We start from the raw sequence: 9,975 nt of genomic DNA, 5'->3' as shown, positions 1-9,975 counted from the left end.
AGCGATTTCAGACTCATGGAAAGCTGGCACCCAGATTCATTGGTCCATTCTCAATTATGTCTCGAGTGGGTACGGTTGCATACCAACTGGAACTACCCCAGGAGTTGTCAGAAATACACAATGTGTTCCATGTTTCGCAATTGAGACGATGCATATCCCCGCCTGAGAAAAGGACTGCAATGGCTGTGATAGAATTGGCAAAGGATTTAACTTATGAAGAAAGACCATCCAAAATTTTGGATCAAGTGGAAAGGGTCACTCGCAGCAAAGTCAGAAAAATTTTCAAAGTTCAGTGGGAGCATCACACCGAGCCAGAAGCAACTTGAGAGCAGGAAGAGTTCCTTAAGAGTCAGTATCCAGAGTGGTTTTCCCAAGCAACCGAATCTTGAGGATGAGATTCATTCTAAGTGGGGGAGGTTTGTGGCAGCCTGGTTATTGCCCTTTCTTATTTGCTTGAAATTTCATTTGAAAGTTTTTGAAACTTGGAGTTTCTGAATCTTTTCATTTGGACTTAAACACTTGGGCATCCTTGGCCTTCACCCAAGTGTTCACTTCTCTCCCAAACCATCACTTCACTTCTGGTCCACCACAAAATAACCTTTGGAATATTTTTCTTAAATGAAAAATATTCATTTTCTCTCAAAAACCCTAAGCCAGATCTATTTGCTTCAAGGCAACCCTAATTTTTATGGCTCAGAAAATTCTAAGATAATTCACAAATGTTCTAGGGACCCTAGGGCACCTCCCTGAGCAAAAATATTTCAGCACTTTTTGGAATATTTTTGCTACAGAAAATCTTTTCTGTTCTAGACAGAAATGGTGGTTTCTACAGCAACTACCATTTTACTTGCTCCATTTGACCTAAACTTTCTTGTGCATCTTTACCTTAGTAAATTATAACTAGCCTCCAAAGCACAGCCCCAAACTCCGAGCCATTTGACCATAGTAACATCACAAAGTTACTTACCAGAAACTTACCTGGCTTGTAAAATCTTCTCTACTGCACCTGGATCCAAACCAAACCGTGGTAAACTTCAAAACTACCATGAACAACATGCCAGACATGATTTTTGGACAAAGGCTGGCCTGAGGAGAGAGTTCGCGTGGTGACCACGCGTGTCCACGATGCCAGGCATGCGTGTCGACGCGCTCTGGGTGACGCCGAGCGCTCTGTTCGAGCGTGCTCGCTTCCCCCGCCTGCCCAACCATGCCAAACCCCGCCACCATCATCGTCTCGACATCCTTAACTCCTCCCTGGCACTCGCCAACGCCAGAGCTCGCCGCAGCGAGCACGGGCAAGGTCCGGCCAGCCCAACAGTGCGGAGCGCACTATGCTCGTCGCCATCCCCTTGATCCTGTGCTCGTCTCCGCTCGCCCACAGTGGCCGCGTGACCTCCATCACCTTCTCCCCCTCTCACTGACGCCGCTCGTCGCTGGGCGCCGTGGACAGGTGTCCACCGGCGGAGCCCGAAGCACCCTCGCCGCTCGCCTATAAATAGAGCCACCCCCAGCCTCCTCGAGCACCATCCAGCACTCACGCACACCCCACGATCGAGTAGGAAGCCGTAGCCCGGCCGGGCAGGCCTCGGGCCGCCGTCCCCGAGCTCGAGCTCGCCGGTGATCCCCTCTGGTCGCTGCGGTAGCTCCAGCCCCTCCCAGGCCTGGGCGACCCCTCCAAGGCCTCCGCCTCTCTCCGGTGAGGCCATCTCGCCCACTTGGAGCCTCTGGAGTGACCACTGCTCGCCGTCTTCCTCAACTCCGGCGACCTCCATGTTCTACCTCCGCTTGCGAGCTAGTTTCCGACGTCGTCCGACCACCCCTAGCCATGCTACGGGTACGGGCAGGTGCGCCATCGTCCCCTCTCTCAATCCCTCCCTCTCGTTTGGGCCAAGGAGCCCTCGTCGCCGGCGAGAGCTCCGGCGAAGCCGCGGCCCTCTCTGTTTCTCTCTCCCTCTTCCCCCACATGACTAGCGGGGCCCTCTAGTCAGCCACTCAGTACACGCGCGAAGCGGTATGAGTGGTGGCGCCCCTGGGCTTTATGCCTTCGACATCACCCCCCCAGCTGTTTCTTTTTATTCAAATTCATTTATATTCCAGAGAGCTTCAAACAATTTTAACTTTTTAACCATAAGTCCAAATGAGATGATTCTTTTTGCATTGTGTTCTTTGAAAGGAAATCTGACAGCTCACCAAAGATGAGATTTTTCTGAGCTGTTTAGAATTTCTGGTGAATTTCAGAAGTGTTCTTGATATTTTTTTTGTGTTTAAAATTATTTTCACAAGGTGAGGCTTGTCTTGAGGATCACCAGGAGGCTTGTGAACCTCATCTGCACTAAGGCAAGCCACACCAACATTTTTATGATGCCATTTCAATATTTGTGATTTTCTCACTTAAATGAAATGATTAACCCATGCATTTAAATAATTATTGAATTATTTGTATTCTGTTAAGTATTGGTCAGTTGTTATGCTTGATTTACAGAATAGTTGAAACTAGTTTAAGTGGGTAAAGCAAGTTAAAATTTATTTGAGGTGACGTTAGAAATAATTTTGTTATGCATGTTAGTAATTATTTAAAGCTTTGTGTTTGCATTCTTAAATTGATAAAAATTTGTTAGAAAATATTCTGTTAAATACTTGTTTAATCATATTACTTGTCTTACAGAATGTTTGAACCCAACTTAGTGATAAAGAAATTAAGAGTTGTGGATAATGATATCTTTTGGTCAAGCATATGAAAAATTTATCGGAATTACTTTCTTGCATAGGAAATTAATAAAACTTGTTGCAAAATATTTTGGTTAAGTTGTGAGTCATTTTGAGCAAGTAGAGTAATATGAGTTGTTGACGTTTATGCTTGGTGTGCATATGGATGACGTCGGTCATTTTTATCAATATGTGATGCATGTGTTGTTTTGCATTTCATGGCATGCTATGACACCGGTCATTTTTACTTTAAAGTTAATCCTGAATATAACTCAACTTGAATATACCGTTGACTGGGTCATGGTGCCGCTGAATCGAGTTTCTTTCCAGTGCAACCACATTTGCCTTGTGGGAAGGCCTTGATTCGGTCCATTGACACGGCCTCCGGTCGGCGCCTCCATCTAGGGAAGATTATGTCGTGTTTGCCCTGGCCCGGTAAGCACACATAATCTTGTGTGCTCGTTGATGAGATTATGGTACTGAGTCCCCGAGTGGGAGTGTTTTGACCACGACGGTGGTCGAGGTGTCTTTGGTAGACACGGGGCCACCCAGGACCAGCCCGTTGGGGATTTGGGTCGGAGTGGCCGGGAGAGTGTTGTGGCAATGGAGGGGTTTTGTCGGAATGCCGTTGGTCCACCCGAATGGGAACGCGAGGCCATGGGTTCCGTGGTGTGGGTACAGTGTGCTACCTCTGCAGAGTGTATAATCTATCGGTAGCCGAGTCCACGGTCACGGACACCTCGTACTAGGTCCCACCATGAGTCAACGTTTAATAAAAATTGCACACTAAGATATGAACTTTGCATTGTCAATGGATGGCAGAAAGGCCATTGAGGTATTTGGGACCAAATGATGGTCGTGGTTGTGATCGCCGTAAGGATCACGAGTTGCTCTTGAGAAAGACCACTATGGTGGTGTGTTTGTGGTCCAGAGATGATCACAGTTGGTAAGCTGTCCTGAGGGACGTTCGGGCTTGATCACAGCATGTTGACATATAATGTTGCATTATTAATAATTCATTAAATATCATGATATTGATTGTCATTATGATTATGCTTGTTGTGAGCTTGCAAGTACATTCAATGTACTGACCTGGCGTGTCATGCGAGATTTCAGGAAAGTCTCGTTGGAAAGGAGCGTTGTTCGGGTCTAGATCGTGTCCACATCAGTGTCCCTGTGATATGGAGCTTCCGCTACGACTTTATTCCGCTGCCACATAGTTGTTCGAGCCGAGGCCCCTTTATGTTCACTATAATGTACATATTGTTCCGCCGCACCGAGTGTGCCGCTTGGCCCCGACCACTGTTGTAATATGAACTCTGTTCCGCTAGCATCAATAAAGCGGTTGTTTTCTGTACCAATATGTTGTGTGTTGCCAGAAGACATGATCTCTGGGCTGGCAATGCAGGGTAAACCGGTCGCTCTGAGCCGGGGTGCCACAATACTAGAACAAAGATTTGCGTCTATATGAATGCCTCCGGCGGTGTGCCGGGATGTGCAATGATCTAGCATAGCAATGACATCAAAAAACGGACAAGCCATGAAAACATCATGCTAGCTATCTTACGATCATGCAAAGCAATATGACAATAAATGCTCAAGTCATGTATATGATGATGATGGAAGTTGCATGGCAATATATCTCGGAATGCCTATGGAAATGCCATGATAGGTAGGTATGGTGGTTGTTTTGAGGAAGATATAAGGAGGCTTATGTGTGATAGAGCGTATCGTATCACGGGGTTTGGATGCACCGGCGAAGTTTGCACCAACTCTCGAGGTGAGAAAGGGCAATGCATGGTATCGAAGAGGCTAGCAATGATGGAAGGGTGAGAGTGCGTATAATCCATGGACTCAACATTAGTCATAAAGAACTCACATACTTATTGCAAAAATCTATTAGTCATTGAAACAAAGTACTACGCACATGCTCCTAGGGGGATATATTGGTAGGAAAAGACCATCGCTCGTCCCCGACCTCCACTCATAAGGAAGACAATCAATAAATACCTCAGGCTCCAACTTCGTTACATAACGGTTCACCATACGTGCATGCTACGGGAATCACAAACTTCAACACAAGTATTTCTACAATCCACAACTACCCACTAGCATGACTCTAATAACATCATCTTTATATCGCAAAACTATTGCAAGGAATCAAACATATCATATTCAGTGATCTACAAGTTTTATGTAGGATTTTATGACTAACCATGTGAATGACCAGTTCCTGTGAACTCTCTAAATAGATATAAGTGAAGCAAGAGAGTTTAATTCTTTCTACAAAATATATGCCCACGCTCTAACAAATATAAGTGAAGCAAAAGAGCATTCTACAAATGGCGGTTTTCTATGTGAAGAGAAACAGGCAATCCAAACTTCAAATGATATAAGTGAAGCACATGAAGCATTATATAAAGCCATACTCAAAAGATATAAGTGAAGTGCAATGAGCATTCTATAAATCAACCAAGGACTATCTCATACCAGCATGGTGCATAAAAGAAAAGTGAAAACTAAATGCAAAAGACGCTCCAAGATTTGCACATATCGTATGAACGAAACGAATCCGAAAACATACCGATACTTGTTGAAGAAAGATGGGGTGCCTTCCGGGGCATCCCCAAGCTTAGACACTTGAGTCTCCTTAAATATTTACTTGGGGTACCTTGGGCATCCCCAAGCTTGAGCTCTTGCCTCTCCTTCTTCTCCTCACACAGAGACATCCTTGATCTTCGAACACTTCATCCACACAAAACTCAACAGAAAGTTCGGTAAGATCCGTTAGTATAATAAAGCAAATCACTACTCTAAGTACTGTTTTAAACCAATCATATTTTATTTTTGCATTGTAGCTACTGTAATATAACTTTTCCATGGCTTAATCCACTGATAGAAATCGATAGTTTCATCAAAACAAGCAAACTATGCATCAAAAACAGAATCTGTCTTAAATAGGACAGTCTGTAGTAATCTGAACATTCACCATACCTCTAGTACTCCAAAAATTCTGAAACATTTAGGAAAAATAAACAATTTGTATAGAAAGACAGTGCAAAAAGTTTCAGAACCGTCTGACGTTCCAGTAAAAAATGTAAAATCACGCACTACAGCCAAAGTTTCTGTTTCTGCACCGCACAAACCAACAAGCAATCTGAACATCCTAAAGGCAAACCTTGGCACATTATTATTGTTTTTAAACTTTATAAAAGCACACAATAGAAATAAATGACTCTCTAAAACTTCCGGGTTGTCTCCCTGGCAGCGCTTTCTTTAAAGCCATTAAACTAGTCATATAGTGCTCAAGTAATGGATCCACCCGGATCCCAAGGTATATCAAAGCCAATTTTAGTTAACAATGATTTGTGATTTAGTAGTGAGCACAAAGTAACATATATCATGCAACAACGAAGTCTAACTCTCTTCCTATGCATCGGCATGTCATAAAAGAACAATTCATGCACACATAGTAAAGGCCAATGCATAGTATAAACAGTTTCTTGCAATTTTATCGTGTTGGAAACATAGAGAGCCGGAGATGTAGTTCCTCTCTTATAATAATTGCAAGTAGGAGCATCAAGCACATGCATATTATATTCATCAAAATCATCATGTGCAATGGTAAAAGGCAGCTCATCAATATAATCCTTAATAAGTGCAAACTTCTCCGATATAGTGTAGTTTGGAGAATTCAAAAAGATAATAGGACTATCATGCGTGGGCGCAATAGCAACAATTTCATGTTTAACATAAGGAACAATAGCAAGTTCATCTCCATAAGCATAATTCATATTGGCATCTTGGCCACAAGAATAGCAAGCATCAAGTTCATCAAAAAGGGATATTTCAAACGAATCAACGGGATCATAACAATCATCCTTCGGTAAGCACGAAGGGAAATTAAACAATGTATGAGTTGAAGAGTTACTCTCATTAGAAGGTGGGCACGGGTAGCTAATCCGCTCTTCCTCCTTTTGTTCTTCGCTCTCCTCATCATCTTTTTCATCCAATGAGCCCATAGTTTCATCAATTCCTTCTTCCATAGACTCCTGCAAAATATTAGTCTCTTCTTGGACAGCGGAGGAGTCCAAAATATATGGTTTAATATAAGGATTAGAAGCATAATTATCATAACAATATTTAAGTATGGCAAAATTTTCAGATTTGTAAGAGTAGCATCATACGTTTCAATCAAAGAAGTAATTTCATAAGCACCCTTAAAAGCAACAAATTCTTCAATATGTTGAACATCATAGTAATTATAAACACCCTTAGCATACGAAGATACGATTCCATTATCACTAAACTCACATTGGTAGGGAAGGTGTTTCTTAGGGTTTTCAGAACAACAAGTAACATCATATATTTCACATAAATTCCAAGCATAGCACTACAAACGATGAATTTGATCCAGTAAAAGTTTCCCTTTTTCAGATATGCGGTGTCGCACATAACAATCATGCTCATCTAAAGATTTGCCCTCAACTAAGCTAGTTGGGGTTTCAGCATGAGCACATAGGGATCGAAGATGATCCAAGTAAAAAGCTTTAGGAGTGTAATAGATTTTGAGTGGTTCTTCAACCATTAGTGTAGTAGGTACAACTAAATTTTTTGGTATTTTGCGTTTCCTACCCATAACTAAAGATAGAAAAAAAGAGCACAAAATAAAAACTACTTAGTGATAAATCAAACAAGCACACACGAGAATATTCACCCCACACTATAACTCCCCGGCAACAGCGCCAGAAAAAGGTCTTGATAACCCACAAGTATAGGGGATCAATTGTAGCCTCTTTCGGTAAGTAAGAGTGTCAAACCCAACAAGGAGCTAAAGGTAGAACAAATATTCCCTCAAAGTCTATTGACCACCAATACAACTCTACGCACGCTTAACGTTCGCTTTACCTAGAACAAGTATGAAACTAGAAGTACTTTGTAGGTGTTGCTGGATAGGTTTGCAAGATAATAAAAAGCGCGTAAATAAAAACTAGGGGCTGTTTAGATAAAGAAACAATAATGTTAGTATAGCGAGTGTGGAAAAGTGGTGGTAGGAGTTGCGAAATTGTCCCTAAGCAATTGACTACTTTACTAGATCGATAGCAAATTTTATGTGGGAGAGGCCACTGCTAGCATGTCATCCCTGACTTGGAATTCTATGCACTTATGATTGGAACTATTAGCAAGCATCCGCAACTACTAACGTTCATTAAGGTAAAACCCAACCATAGCATTAAGATATATTGGTCCCCCTTCAATCCCGTATGCATCAATTTCTATGCTAGGTTGAAGCTTCTGTCACTCTTGCCCTCCAATACATAGTCCTATCAACATACAACTAACCCTATGGTGTGATCCACGCGCGCGCTCATATGATGGGCACCAAAGGACAGCAACATAACCACAAGAAAAATTTAACCAATCATAGCAATTCACCAATTACCGATAGGACAACGAAAATCTACTCAGACATCATAGGATGGAAACACATCATTGGATAATAATATGAAGCATAAAGCACCATGTTCAAGTAGAGAGTACAGCGGGTTGCGTGAGAGTGGACAGCTGTAGATAGATGGGGGAAGGTGATGAAGATGTTGGTGAAGATGACGGAGGTGTTGGTGTAGATTGCGGTGACGATGATGGCCCCGGCGGCGTTCCGGCGCCACCGGGAGAGAGGGGGAGAGAGCCCCTCTTCTTCTTCTTCTTCTTCCTTGACCTTCCCCCTAGATAGGAGAACGGTTTCCCCTCTAGTCCATGGCCTCCATGGCGGCGGAGGGGCGAGAGCCCCTCCGAGATTGGAGCTCTCTCTGTTTCCTTCTGTTTCTGCGTTCTCGATTCTGCCCTTTCACCGTTTCTTATATTCCCGGAGATCCGTAACTCCGATTAGGCTGAAATTTCGACACGATTTTTATCTGGATATTGGCTTTCTTGCGGCGAAAGAGGGCACCAACTGCCTTACGGGGTGGCCACGAGGGTCAGGGGTGCGCCCCCTGCCTCGTGGCCCCCTCGGGCATCGTCTCGCGTTGATTCTTCTTCCCAAAAATCATATATATTCCAAAAAAATCTCCGTCAGTTTTTATCCCGTTTGGACTCCGTTTGATATGGATTTTCTGCGAAACAAAAAACATGCAACAAACAGGAACTGACACTGGGCACTGGATCAATATGTTATTCCCAAAAATAGTATAAAAAGTTGCCAAAAGTATATAAAAGTTGTAGAATATTGGCATGGAACAATAAAAAATTATAGATAAGACGGAGACATATCAGGGATCACATCATTAGGGAATGATGTGATTGACTTTTCCCATCCATTAGCTTAGCACTATGATCGTTTAGTTTATTGCTATTGCTTTCTTCATGACTTATACATGTTCCTATGACTATGAGATTATGCAACTCCCGAATACCGGAGGAACACTTAGTGTGCTATCAAACATCACAACGTAACTGGGTGATTATAAAGATGCTCTACAGGTGTCTCCGATGGTGTTTGTTGAGTTGGCATAGATCGAGATTAGGATTTGTCACTCCGATTGTCGGAGAGGTATCTCTGGGCCTTCTCGGTAATGCACATTGCTACCTCTTGAGCACTGCGTTGGTTTTCCCTTGAAGATGAAAGGGTGATGCAGTAAAGTAGCGTAAGTATTTCCCTCAGTTTTTGAGAACCAAGGTATCAATCCAGTAGGAGGTCACGCTCAGGTCCCTTTCACCTACACAAACAAATAAGAACCTCGCAACCAACGCGATAAAGGGGTTGTCAATCCCTTCACGGTCACTTACAAGAGTGAGATCTGATAGAGACGATAAGATAATATTTTTGGTATTTTTATGATAAAGAGTAAAAGTAAAGAAAGCAAAGTAAATAGTAATGGAAATAAAGAGAGATTAATATGATGGAAAATAAACCCGGCCATAGGTTTCACTAGTGGCTTCTCTCAAGAGCATAAGTATTACGGTGGGTGAATGAATTACTGTCGAGCAATTGATAGAATTAAGCATAGTTCTGAGAATATCTAGGTATGATCATGTATATAGGCATCATGTCTGTGACAAGTAGACCGACTCCTGCCTGCACCTACTACTATTACTCCACACATCAACCGCTATCCAGCATGCATCTAGAGTATTAAGTTCATAAGAACGGAGTAACGCTTTAAGCAAGATGACATGATGTAGAGGGATAAAATCATGCAATATGATATAAACCCCATCTTTTTATCCTCGATGGCGACAATACAATACGTGTCGTTTCCCCTACTGTCA

The sequence above is a fragment of the Aegilops tauschii genome, chromosome 2 (genome assembly GCF_002575655.3).
Source record: "Aegilops tauschii subsp. strangulata cultivar AL8/78 chromosome 2, Aet v6.0, whole genome shotgun sequence".
Classification (NCBI taxonomy): domain Eukaryota; kingdom Viridiplantae; phylum Streptophyta; class Magnoliopsida; order Poales; family Poaceae; genus Aegilops; species Aegilops tauschii.
Note: the sequence above shows the minus strand (reverse complement) of the source record.